This window comes from Peromyscus eremicus, chromosome 20 (assembly GCF_949786415.1).
Source record: "Peromyscus eremicus chromosome 20, PerEre_H2_v1, whole genome shotgun sequence".
Lineage (NCBI taxonomy): Eukaryota > Metazoa > Chordata > Mammalia > Rodentia > Cricetidae > Peromyscus > Peromyscus eremicus.
This window is the reverse complement of record NC_081436.1, coordinates 24,105,197-24,119,751: the sequence shown is the minus strand read 5'-3', so window position 1 is coordinate 24,119,751 and position 14,555 is coordinate 24,105,197.

Genomic DNA, 14,555 nt, shown 5'->3' with positions numbered 1-14,555 from the left:
ATCTCACACACAGGACCCCTTCACACTCACTTCAACCTGCATAGTATGACGGCTCTTCCTGGAGCCACATACCTACGCATAACCCATGTCTGTTTCTCAGGATAAAGCTGTAAAGTGTGGAGACAGGGCCTCAGAAGTCGGCAGAACTTCCACACTTGTCCATTTTGTGGAATAATAGCCTTACAGTGTCGGGCAGGACTTCAACCAGGGACAGGACACTCACATGACTCTCCCTCCCCCAAACACCCTATGTCCAAGCATTTGCAAGACCCTGATCTGCCGTTAGCCTCTGTAGTTCAGTGTTGGAGTCATTGCATCCTGTTCCCAGCTGGGCCTCTTATCTGCCAGTGACCTGGACAAGGGCTTGCCCCTCCCCAGTCTCAGCGTTCCCAAACATATTGCCAAGAGCTCGCATCTTGCCCCAAGCTCAGGACAGCCTGTGTGGGCAGCCGAGGGGAGGGGTCATGGGCACCTTTCCAAAGATGTGCACGCATCCACACTGCACCTCCCTTCCTGGGTGAAGTTGATGGTACATGGGGACCAGGATGCTTGCATTTCTCAATGGCTGTTCCTCCAGACTGTGGTCCAAGAGATGCCGGAGGAGGGCTTTGTGGTTAAAGACAATTACGTTTGAGATAAGCAGCCTCAGAACTCCCCTCCACCCTGGAGACTAGTGCTCACTCCCACAATAAGGTCTGTCTGCACTCACATGAAAAACTGCTCTCTGGGCACTGGAAAGTGCCCTCAGGGTAGGGGGGAGCAGGGTTGAGAGGACACAGAAGGAGCTGGAAAGATGTGTGAGTCCCCAAACCCACCCATACCTTCTGAATTAGATGCATCGCTTGCCCAAGGAAAAAAGGTTCAACCGCAAAGGCCCTGAACAAATAGTCCTGCCTTAAAGAAACTAGTTTACCTACATAACCTAGTTCCTTCCCAGCCTTAAGGAACCGCAGACTGTCCTTGACTTGGTTTTGTCTGGAGGATCACCTTTTCGCCTTCAGAAGAACCCCTTTAGAAGGACTGAATTCTAGTGCAAACCTTCATATTAACAAAGGAGGAAGCAGAGGCCCAGAGAGGGCAAGAACGTGCCCCACAGTGAGATAGCGCTGGATCCGGCCCGGTCCCTCTCCTCTCCTGAGGCTCGATGTCCAGGTTCACACTAGGTTGTACCTCTCCTCTGCTGGCTGTGGACACCCTGGCTCTATGCTTCCCACAGCAAGCATTGTCTCCTCCCCGGAGTGAATATTTTCACTTGGCAAGGATAATGGGAAGGAAGCCTGGAAAATGAGTCTTTGGTTAATTATTGTCTCATCAGAGGCATAAGCAGGGCCAAGGATTAGGCACTAAAACTAAGAGTCCGCTTGTAAGCCGACAGAGCAAAGCATGAGGGTCACTGGGGTCAAATCGGGTCCCAGAGCCTGGTCCTGAAGAAGCTGTAGAGGTCCTGAAACACCCTACATGTGCACACACGGTTACATGCAAACTCACAGGCACACACTTGGTTTCACAGACACATTCGCATGGACACACAGATATGTTCACTACTCACAGACATACCAACATGCATACATAGGATTACACACACACCATATGCATGGTTGCACACACACTCACAGGCGCACACACACACACACGTCTACACACATTTACAATGTCACACATGGACACACACGATAACACAGACACACTCAAAGGCACATGCACAATTTCCCACACCTCACAGATACATCTGCACAGTTGTACACATGAACACATGGTTACGCATAATCATATACACACAATTATGAAGACACCACAATTCTGCGCACATACATGGTTACACACAATTATATACACATACACACTCACGTGCACACACACACACACACACACACACACACAGGCATACATACACACTTGCCTGTGTGGGTATGGAGCCAGGCAGCAGACACTCAGAACCATGCCCACATCTCCATAGTCAGCAGATGCCCCTGCTCGGTCTGCTGTCCCCCGGTGTCCCCAGCATGGTGGGTGGATGGATACCATTAAGCATCCCTCCCAATACTGTCTTCTCGTGACTTCTTCTCCCTGTCACCATGCCCAGAAAGCAAGGCTGTTGCAGGGAGACAGAGGGCAGAGCCCCTGTGCCGGCACACCTTGGTCCCCAGGCTCCTGACCAGGAATGCTGGTCCTCCCTGAGGCTCCATTTCCCTGTCTGCAGATGACAGGGGTGAGCAGTGCCAGCCACACCTAGAGAGGACGGTGGAAGAGCAGGCCTGGTTCCCTGGGGACTGACATTGGGCCTCAGCCATGTCTTCTCGAACAAGGACTTCCCCTTGGAGGAATGGCTGAGTGTGAGTAATGATGAGTCCTCCCTGTGCAGGGATAGATGGTGTGTGTGAGCTGAGGCACCTCCATCTTCAAAGTCAGTTCTCTTCCCAACTCATCAAGGAGCACATACATCCCCAGGTTTAAACCCCTCCACATCCCATCACCTCTGGCCCCTCCACCCCACCCCACTCCCCGCCCCAACTCTGAGTCACAGTGTGTTTCCCACTGAGCAGCCAGAAGGGTTGTTCTTTATTTTGTTGCTGAGATGAGATCTCACTAGACTGCCCACTCTAGCCTCAAAAGCCCTGGTTCAAGTAATCCTCCTGCCTCAGCATCCAAGTAGCTGGGACTACAAACTCACAACATCCTTTCAAAACAGACGCCTCTCGGGTTTAAACCTTGGCAGTTTTTCCACCAAACTGGAAGATGGAAATGCCCTAGACCTGCCAGCGGTGGGTACTCCCCACCGTCCCCACTCACCCACAGGCCCTGATCTGGTTCTGTCAGCTCTTTATCTCGGCTTTCCCTCTACCTAGAATGTGTGGCCCTCTGTTCCTAGCCTGATCTTCCATCTGGCGCTACCGAGCTGAGGTCAAACGTCACCCTCCTGCAGGCAAAGACGTCATTCAACCTCTCTGGCCACTGATGCTTTCTCTACACCCATCTCCCTGGGACTGCCCTGCTTACCTGTTAGTAGGAGTGGGCTAGAATGTTCCAAATTCAAGGATGAGGACTAGGACAGAAGGGAGAGGAAATAGAGTAGAGGGGACAAGAGCCAGGGATGGAGCACAAGCTGGTAGGGCACCAACAGGGTGTCAGCCTTCACTTTTGTCAGGAGTGGGGCTCTGTAACCAATGTCTTCCCCAGGCCAGCCACGGAGTGTGCGGAGGTTGGGACCTCCCTTTTTTCTCCCCACTTTTCAGGGCTGCCTGGGCGCTAACACTTTCTCCTTCTTCTCTGAAGACCTCTGATGGCATCCCAGGGATTCAGGTCTCCTGGAGAGCCGGGGACATCGGAAAAGGAGAGAGCGACAGACAAAAAGATAGACAGACAAGACAGACGGAGGAGGGAGGGGTGTGGGTGTGTATGAGGTGGCCCTGTCCCCACATCCCTTCCCCCACTTGGCCATGCCCAGCAACTTGGCATCAGGGAACAGAAATGATGACTCACCCTAGTTTCAACCAGAGATCTGTGCCCACCTGGCCTTGGGTGGGGTGTGAGGCCAGAGGTAAGGCTGAGCTGGGAGGTAGGGACAAATGGGGAAATGGCTTAAGACCAGAAAGAAGAGCTAGACATTTGTGGGCAGACAAGATACTGAGGCTAGACCAGCCATCCCTTCCCCAGGCTGTACCACCCAGCTTCCTCAAGGGTCCTATGTGTACCTCCTCTTCCCCCAAGGTGGTTGGAAGAGATGTTCCATAAAGTAAGCCTGTAGCAGAGAGGAGACTGAAGATGGAGGGGAGCCAGTGTAGCGTCTCTATGGAGGGTGTGCCCTGCCTACAAGAGGAGGTGGCCAGGAACACAGCCTGGGGCCCAGAATTCCAGAGAAAGGCCCTGGACAGTCTGGCTGAGTCAGCTGGAAAGGGAGGGGTGGGAGAAGAAATGTGGGGACCTGCCACTGAGTCACTGCCCCCAGGGGCTGGCAGGGTTCCTGGTGCTGCCTGCCCCACCTGGTGTCACGAAGGTCCTGATTCCAATTCCAGCTCCCACCCCCTCTCTGTGACCTGGACTGAACAAGAGACAACAATGGCTGTATCTGGTGACTCCGAGGTAGGGCTTAGCACAAAATCAGTGACTGTTTTTATACACCAACACATTCTGTATGTGCACTGTGCAGAGAGCTACCTTAGGGTCTCCGATCAGCTACATGAACCACCGGCCAGGGACCTCCCTCCTGTCGCTTGCTGAGAAGTCACAGGTTTCCTGAGGCTGCATGCACCGGGGACTGTGGAGCTAGAGTGTGTGCTGGTGTGTGGCTGTGACCTCCCCTCCTGTTTCGCCTGTCTCTGGCCCACACCACCTGATGGCTTGCAGACCCTGAGAGGAAGGCCCTCCCTCTGCAGCCACTGCTGAAGAAACCCTCACCTCTGCCCAGGGGCATCTGAAAGCCCAGCTGAGGAGGAGGTGAGAGAGAAAGGTGGAGCGGGCCGGAGGAACAGCCAGAGCGAAGTCCTAAGGTCTCACCTAAGGACCAGGCTTCCTGCTTGCTGTAACTTGGCCCATCACAAGCCATGGGTCCTCCTTGCCTTCATCCTCATGACTCACAGCAACCCACCGGCCCCTGCCCCCGGAGGAGATGCTGAGAGAACCCCCCCTGCCAGGAAGGCTAGTGAATAAATTCCCCCGGTGCTCACAGGGGAAGTCGCTTGAGGTTGTGTGACACAGATGGGTTCGGCATCTGATCCTGTGCCGAGTCCCCAACTCTCCATGTCACCAACCTGGGTACAGGCCAGGTGCTGCCCAAGGTAAGGAATAAGGCCTGGGGCAGAGTCATAATCCCAGCCAGGCCCAGCCTTCACTGCATCAGGCTCCTGGTAGAATGAGCGCCCTGGGGTGGAAGAGAAAGGCTGGGTTCAAACCCCTGTGTGTGTTCCTGGAATTTAGGGGGTTCACTTCTCCTTTTGTGGCCTCATCTCCCCTGCCTGTGTATCAAATCCCCTGGAGCTGCAGCTATAGGCAATAGTGAATCACCCAGGCGAGAGCTGGGAACCAAACCCGGGTCCTCTGCTATAGCGACAAGTGCTCTTAACCAGCCAATCCAGCCCCTGTTTTTTATTTTGTTTTGGGGCCTTAAACTTGCTGCGATCCTCCTGCCTCAGCCTCCCAAGTGCCGAGATTACAAATATGCATTATGATGCCCAGAGGTTTTAGTTTGGGTTTTGTTTTGTTTTGTTTTCCCTGAATATTCCCAATCTGAGATTGATCGATTCTGTGGATTAGAACCTGGGGATAGGAAAGTCTCGCTGTATAATGTTGTAACTTCCAAGTCCATACCTGGGGACCACCCAGGACACTGGCAATGCAAATGGCCTCCGGCTACACTCATCCACCCAGGCTCCCTGCAGAAGCCTCCAGCAGTTCCGATTGCTCTGCCTGCCCTGTTCTTCCCACCCCCTCCTCATCTCCGGCTCCCATGTAACCCCTCCTCAGTTCTCACTGCACACTTGTCCCCTCTCCCCATTAGAAAGAGACTCAGCTATTTCTCCTTCTGCATTCTTAGTCCTCTTGGATGCTCTCATCAAAGCCTGCCGATGCCCTTCTGTATCCATCTGATACCTTCCCCAGAGAATGTAAGCCTCTGATGGTCAAGATGGAGCCCACCTCCTCCATCACTGCTTCCCTGCAGCTGGGCTCAGAACCAGGCACACAGCTTGTCCCAGAGACGTGGGCAATGCCAGCGGACTAGTAAGTGCGTGAGTGAATGTGATGGGCAACTGCTGGCCTCCAACTGAGCCCAGCTCACCATGTAGAAAAAGAATGAACAAATGAATGGATATCATTAAGTCACCAGTGAATGGGACTCTGGAGATCAGAGGACAAGCCCCCCCCACCCGCCCCCTCTGAGACCTGGGACAACAATTACTGCCAACATTCCAGAGGGCTCTTGTGGCTGGGACAGTCTGAGTACTTCCCGAAATGTGATCCCTTTTAGTCCCCGTGTGAAACATCCACTGTGACTACCCAAACTTTATATATCAGGAATCTGAGGCTGAGTCACACGTACCCTGCCCAGTGACCCACCTGGGAAGTAGGTAGTCTGGGACTTGAACCTAGTCATGATCTGCTCCTGCCACCACCGCTAGGCACTGCAAGCTGAAGGCTTCCTGGAGGAGGTGTGGCAACATCTGGCCTGGAAGAGTCACCAGATTGCTGCAGCCTGGAAGGGAGGCATTTCTGTAATGGGGAAGTGGGCACACTAGTGTGGCTGGCGGGGTGGAGGGCCCTGAGGAAGAAGGTAACCAGGTGTTTCCGTTAAACATTTCTGTGGAGCAGCCCACCCCAGGATGGAGCAGGCTGAAGCAAGCCGGAGTGCTGAGTGAACTCAGGAGCCTGTGTATGGGGTAGGACCCGGCAGATGGCAAGTTGTACGGGCCATTCATTGGTCAGGATGGCTGGGGCTGCTCACTCTGCGTTCTCACTGCTTGGTCTCCATGGCATGGTGGCACCAGGATCATCAGCTTCCTACATCGTGGTTTCAAAACCGTATGTCAAAGACATCCAAAAGAAGCCACGCCACCTATGAGCTACCCTTGGAAGTCAGCCAGTGTCACTTCTGCAATGTGGGTCACAACAAGGGTGCCTGGGCTTGGGGGAGGGAATAACAGTGTCCACGGTGCCTCTAGGTCAGTGGTTCTCAACGTGTGGGTCACGATTCCTATGGGGGGGTTGCATATCAGATATCTTGCATATCATATATTTACATTACCATTCATAACGGTAGTAAAATTGCAGTTAGGAAGGAGCAACAAAGTAATTTTATGGTAGGGGATCACTACAACATGAGGAACTATATTAAAGGGTCACAGCATTAGGAAGGTTGAGAACCACTGGCCTAGGTAGAGGAAAGAGTTCTGGAGGGATGGAAGGTCAAGACACTAGGTCCGTTTGGGAAACTCATTGTACCACGGGAGATGATGGGCAGGACCATTGTCAGCCAAGGACACTGTGAGGGTAGGTTCCAGGGCTGGTTTGGGGAGAGGGTGGCTTTATGTTGGAGACCTTTTTCTCCTCCCTTTTACTTACACATAAAACATTGCAAAGGGGGCTGTGGGATGTCTCAGCACATTAAAGGCACTTTTGACCAAGCCTAATGACCTGATTTCAACCCTCAGGACCCACGTAGTAAAAGGAGAGACCCAACTCCCAAAATTCACACACACACATGAGTAAATGTAAAACACAGCAAGGCCTGTGGCGGTACCCCGTACCTGTCACCCAGCACTTGGGACTAGCTGGGGTAGGAGGACTGCCACCCTGAGCTACAGAGTGAGTTGCAGGCCAGCTTAAGCCTAGAATCAGTCCCCAAACAGGCAAACAAAACACAGCCAGGCAGCTACACAGACCTTAAAGGTATATCTCTGGGGAATTTTACCTGGACTCACATCAAGGTCATCATCAGCCTGGGTCAGGTTCCAGTGACTTCTAACAGCTTTCCACATGACCCTCCCAGCCAGGTCCTCCCCTAGGGGACTTGTCCTCTCTACAAGGATCCATCCCACCTGTTTTCTCTTTCCTGGAGTGGACAGAGCCCTATAGCTGGTGTGTATGTTGGTATCTATTGCTATCGTCAGCGGTGAGAGATCCCCTCAAGGGGCGTGCGTTTGCAGACTGTCCATTCTCATTGCTGTGTTACTAGACTGCTCTGGGCCAGTCCTGGGATGGTCTGTATGTCAAGTGTGTTGCTGATTGGTCAATAAATAAATCACTGATTGGCCAGTGGCCAGGCAGGAAGCATATGCGGGACAAGGAGGAGAATAAAGCTGGGAAGTGGAAGGCTGAGTCAGAGACACTGCCAGCCGCCACGATGAGAAACAGCATGTGAAGATGCCGGTAAGCCACGAGCCATGTGGCAAGGTATAGATTAATGGAAATGGATTAATTTAAGCTGTAAGAACAGTTAGCAAGAAGCCTGCCACGGCCATACAGTTTGTAACCAATATAAGTCTCTGTGTTTACTTGGTCGGGTCTGAGGCTGTGGGACTGGCAGGTGAGAGAGATTTGTCCTGACTGTGGGCCAGGCAGGAAAACTCTAGCTACACAGTCCTGCGTGGAGACTCTAAGAAATATCTCGAACTCCCGTATATCTCCTATGATAACCACAGGCATGCCCACGGTCTGGCTTTACCAAGGACAGGACCACTTAATTACCAGGATAAGTTTACTTTCAGTAGATCTGCCAAGCAGTGTCGTGACATCCTTGTACCATTTGACCTCTCCCATCAGTGGTAGGTGAGCTCCAGTTCCCATCCCACTGGTACCTGGGATGTTTTGTTTGTTTGAAACCGGACTTGGCTCTGCAGCCCAGGTTGGCCATGGGTTTGTACTCTTCCTGCTTCAGCTCCCTCATGCTGAGTGCCAGTGGTTTTGTCTGTCAGGCTCTTGAGTTATGATGGGTAATGATGCTCACCAAACAGAGGCTCTGGAGTCGCCTAGGAGACCGACCTCTAGGCACGCCTGTAGAAGCTAGTCTAAATTACATTAGCCTCTGGGCATACCCATGAAGGATTGGGAAAGATGAGGTGAGAAGACTCACCCTAAAGGAGGGTGATGCTTCTCCCAGAGCTGGGATTCTGGATTGCATAAAAAGGAGAAAATGGGCGGAGCATAGGCATTCATCTCTCTTCTTCCTGTGTGGATGTCATGTGACCAGTTGCTTCAAGCTCCAGACACTAGGATTTTCCCAACCATGATGGATTATACCCTCAAACTGTGAACCAAAATAAATGCTTGCTTGCTTCCTTTTTTCCTTCCCTTCTTCCCTTCCTTCCTTCCTTCCTTCCTTCTTTCCTTCCTTCCTTCCTTCCTTCCTTCCTCTCTTCCTTTGTTCTTGTCAAAATTTTCTCTTAGCAAGAGGGAAACTAAGTAACTAAGACACACACACACGTGAAGCCAGGTATTTGAAAGCTCAGGGAAAACCGCCATGGCTAAGAGAGATCAAAGGTGGAGAGATGCCAGTCACAACAGTGTGGGTCCAGAGGACACCCTGCTAGTGCTTGCTTTAATTCTGCTTTATTTTCCATCTTTTGACCATGTTGACGTGGTTTTGGACTATTAAATTAGCTGGAGAAATGGTTAAGAGCACTGGCGGTTCTTCTAGAGGACCTGGGTTTGGTTCCTAGAACCCACATGGCAGCTCACAACTATCTGTAACTCCAGTTCCAGGGGATCCAATGCCCTCTTCTGGACTCCATGGATACAGTCATACACACAAACACACAAGCAAAACACCATACACCTAAAATGATAACAAAGTAACTTAAGTAAGAGTAATAACAGGAAGTATGTATGAGTGTTTCTGGGGGAAAAAACGAGAACACTTGATAGTGAAGAAAGAACTGAGAGGCGGCTCTGAATGTGGAACTTCATGCTGGGTGTGGTGGCGTGGCACCTTTGATCCCAACATTGAGGAGGCAGAGGAAGGCAGATCTCTGTGAGTTCGAGGCCAGTTTGATCCAAATAGTGAGTTTCAGGATAGCCAGGACTACACAGGGAAACCCTGTCTCAAACAAAAAAGTCCAGAATTGGGGCTGGAGAGATAGGTCAGGGGTTAAGGTCACTGTGGATCTTACAGAGGAATTGGGTTTGGTTCCCAGCACTCACAACTGTCTGTACCACCAGTTCTGAGGGTTCTGACATGCTCTGGCTCCCCTGGACCCCTGCATGCACCTGGTGCACATGAACTCATGTGGACATAATAAAAATAAATAAATCTTCTTTTTAAAAGTCCAGAATCCTAGCTGGGTGGTGGTGGCCACATGCCTTTAATCCCAGCACTCTGGTGACAGAGGCAGGCGGATCTCTGTGAGTTCAAGGCCAGCCTGGTCTACAGAGCGAGTTCCAGGACAGCCAAGGCTACACAGAGAACCCCTGTCTGGGAAGGAAAAAGAAAGAAAGAAAGAAAGAAAGAAAGAAAGAAAGAAAGAAAGAAAGAAAGAAAGAAAGAAAGAAAGAAAGAAAGAAAGAAAGAGAGGAATGACAGGAAATGATGTCATCGCTGGTGGAAACACCGGACAGCTACTTGGGAGGATGATTTTTGTCTCTTGTTTTGTGGTGCTTTGAGCAGGGTCTTGTTAGGTAGCCCTGGATGACTCACCTCTGGCTATGTAGACAACACAGGCCTTGACTTAAGGCAATCCTCCTGCCTTAGCCTCTCAAGTACTGGGACTGCAGGCACGTGACACCTCACCCAGTTTTATTTATTTATTTGTTTGTTATTATTATTATTGTTGTTATTATTGAGACAGAGTCTTTCTACGTAGCCCTGGCTATCCAAGAACTCACTCTATAGATCAGGTTGACCTTGAACCCACAGACACCTTCCTTCCTCTGCCTCCGAGTGCTGGGATTCAAGTACCACCACACTCAGACAAGCTTAACTTCTATTTGTGTATGTATTTTTGTTTTTTTCTAAACAGAGTTTCTCTGTGTAACAGCTCTGGCTGTCCTGGAACTTGCTCTGTAGACCAGGCTAGCCTTGAACTCACAGAGATCCGCCTGCCTCTGCCTCCTGAGTGCTGGGATCAAAGGCGTATGTCACTACCACCCGGCCCAGCTTGGTTTCTAATACAAAGAAATGCTCTCTCACCATGCCATCCAGCAATCATGTTCTGTGATACTTGCCAAGGATGAAAATGTCCACACAAAATTTTTCACACATGTCACTTTCAGTTTTATTCATCATTGTCAACACTTGGGGACAAGCACAATGTCCTTCAGTAGATGAATGGATAAACCAGGGTGCCTCCAAACAATGGAATATTATTCAGTGCTAAAAAAAAAAAAATGAAGCAAGCCAGCTAGGCTTGGTGAGACTCCCAGCACTTGAGAGGTGAATGAATGAGAATCAGGAGTTCAAGGCCAGCCTTGGCTACATAGGGAGTTGAGACACTGTCCCCTCTGCCCTCACCCTCCCAAAAAAGAAAGAAAGAAAGAAACCGGTAGTTAAGAGCCAAGTGTGGTGATGAACACCTGTAAACCCATCACTTGGGAGGTGGAGGCAGGAAAATCAAGGGCTAAGCCAGCCTGTACTATATAGTAAGGCCTTGTCCCAAAAGCAGGAGAGAGAGAGAGAGAGAGAGAGAGAGAGAGAGAGAGAGAGAGAGAGAGAGAGGGGAGGGGAGAGAGGAAGCAGAGAGAAGGGCCACCGAGCTATGACAAGCCATGGGGGAGCCTTACATGCATTAATGAAACACCTCGTACTTTCAAGTTTTTATCAAGTTATTTCAAGTTATCATCATCCCAACTCAGAACATCTGGAAGAGAGAAAACTCTAGGGACCATGGAAAGGTAAGGGGGCTGTCAGAGGTTTAAAGAAAGAGAGTTGACCATGACAGATAACTCTAGTGGCCATAGACATTTGTCAAAATGACCACAGAATGCACAACAAGTGAATGCTGCTGTAAATATGGACTCTGGGGGCCAGTGATGGATCATGTAGGTTCATTCATTATTATAATCAACACACCATTCTGCTGTGGGAGTTTGATTCAGAGAGAAGTTATATGGGAAATTCTTTCTGACTCAATATTGCTGTAAACCTAATATTTCTATTTTAAAAGTGGTCTATTTTTTAAAAAAGAAAGGGGCTTAGAGAAGCAACTCTGCACCTAAGAGAATTTGCTTCTTTTTTTTCAATAATCTATTTATTCTTATTTTATGCACATTGGTATTTTGTCTGCATGTATGTCTGTGTAAGAGTATCAGATTTCCCTGGAACAGGAGGTATAGATTGTTGTGAACTGTCTTGTGGGTGCTGGGAATTGAACCCAGGTCCTCTGGAAGAGCAGCCAGTGCTCTTAACTGCTGAGCCATCTCTGCAGCCCCAGCATTTGCTTCTTGCAGAAGACTTAAGTTCAGTTCCCAGCACCCTTGTTGGGCAGCTCACAGCGGTCTGTCGCTCCAAGGGAATCTGATGCCCTCTTCTGGCCTCTGCGGGCACTGCACTCATGTGGTATACAGACACATACATATAAATAAAAACCATAGTAAGTCTTTTTAAAAGAAACTTTAAAAGGAAAAGGAGATGTTAGGAATATAACTCAGTGGTGGAGCACTTACCTAGGCTCCATCTAACATAGCAAGAATCAAATAATCACAAAAACAGAAACCCAGGCTTGGTGGTCCAAGCATTTCATCCTAGCACTCAGGAGGCAAAGGCAGGCAGAGCTCTGTGAGTTTGAGGCCAGTCTGGTCTGCATTGTGAGTTCCAGGACAGCCAGGGATACACAGTGAGACCCTATCTCAAAAACAAAACAAAACAAAAACCAAAAAAAACTTCTTAGCAATAAATCAACAAAAGATGTGAAGAACCTCAACATGAAAAGCCCAAAACATCATTGTGTGAGTCATTAGGAAAGGTGCAGACAGACAAAAGGACATCGAGCTCACACTTCACACCCACCAGATGGCCCTGTTCCAACAGATAAACAGAGCAGGCACGAGGAGAGGTCAGAATTTCACCATGGCAGGTGGGAAGGTGGGATGTGCGGCTGCTGTGGAAAACGGTTTGGCAGGACCTCAAAAATTTAAACACAGAGTTACCTTATGTCACTTCAGTTTCCCAAGGAGATAGTGGTGTGACTCAATGAAAGTCCTCACCTATCATGCCCAAGGCTCCAGGTTCCATTCCCCAGAACTAGGAGAAGAAAAAAAAAAAGTACCCAGGAGAACTGAGGACACCCACACAAAACTTCCCCATTGTGCTTAACTGAGGACTTGCCACTATCCTGTGGGCAGGTTCAATCACTAATTGATGGGGAGAGCACAGCACTGTGGATAATGCAGATGAACCTAAGGAAGCAAGCCAGTAAGCAGTTTTCCCCATGGCCTCCGCTTCAGTTCCTGCCTCCAGGTTTCTGCCTTGACTTCCCACGATGGTGGACTAAGATAGGAAAGTGTAAGCTAGATAAGCCCTTCCCTTGGGCCCTAAGGTACTTCCAGCCAGTGTTTTATCCCGGCAACAGAGAGGAAACCGGGACACCCATGAGGCTCAGCAACACAGCCCTAGATCGAACTGTTCCCAGGTCTGTAACTGGAGCAGATCAGCACATTATTTAGCCATAAAAAGGAGGTGCTGGAATGTGGCACAGTTGGTGGAGTACTTGCCTACTAGGCATGAAGTCCTGGGTTCGATCCCATCCCTAGTACTGCAAAATAAAAATAAACATACGGTCATGGCAGTGCACACAAGCAACCCCAGCACTAGGGAAGAAGAGGAGGATCAGGAGTTCAAGGTCACCCTCAACTACATATTGAGTTCGAAACTGAGCTGGGCTACAAGAGAGCCTATCTCAAAAATAAGTAAATAAGAATGAAATTCAAGGGGGCTGGAGAGATGGCTCAGTGGTTAAGAGCACTAGTTGTGACAAATACCAAAGAAGGGGAACACAACACTACCAGACACACACACACACACACACACACACACACACACACACACATAATAATAATAACAGGAATTAACAATTCAATTACTGGTCATTAAGATCCACCAATATCAATGGTCTCAACTCACCTATAAAAAGACACAGGCTGACAGAATGGATACGAAAACAGGATCCATCTTTCTGCTGCATACAAGAAACACACCTAACTTCAAAGACAGACACTACCTCAGAGTAAAGGGCTGGGAAAAGTCTTTCCAATCAAATGGACCTAAGAAGCAAGCTGGTGTAGCTATCCTAATAGCTAATAAAATCGACTTCAAACTAAAATCAATCGAAAGAGATCGGAAAGGACATTACATATTTATCACAGGGAAAATCCACCAAGATGAAGTCTCAATTCTGAACGTTTATGCCCCAAATAAAAAGGCACCCACATTTATAAAAGAGTACTAGTTGTTCCCCAGAGGACTGGGGTTCAATTCCCAGCACCCACATGGCAGCTCACAGTCGTCTATAACTCCGGTTCCAGGGGATCTGACACCCTCACACAGACACACACGCAAGCAAAACACTGATACACATAAAATACAAATAAATAAATTACTGGGAAAAAAAGAATGATGTTCAAATTCAAGCTACAGCGTGGTGGCGCACGCCTTTAATCCCAGCACTCGGGAGGCAGAGCCAGGCGGATCTCTGTGAGTTCGAGGCCAGCCTGGGCTACCAAGTGAGTTCCAGGAAAAGGCGCAAAGCTACACAGAGAAACCCTGTCTCAAAAAACCAAAAAATAAATAAATAAATAAATAAAGAAAGAAAGAAAGAAAGAAAGAAAGAAAGAAAGAAAGAAAGAAAGAAAGAAAGAAAGAAAGAAAAAATAAACATACGGTCATGGCAGTGCACACAAGCAACCCCAGTACTAGGGAAGTAGAGGAGGATCAGGAGTTCAAGGTCACCCTCAACTACATATTGAGTTCGAAACTGAGCTGGGCTACAAGAGAGCCTATCTCAAAAATAAGTAAATAAGAATGAAATTCAAGGGGGCTGGAGAGATGGCTCAGTGGTTAAGAGCACTAGTTGTGACAAATACCAAAGAAGGGGAACACAACACTACCAGACACACACACACACACACACACACAC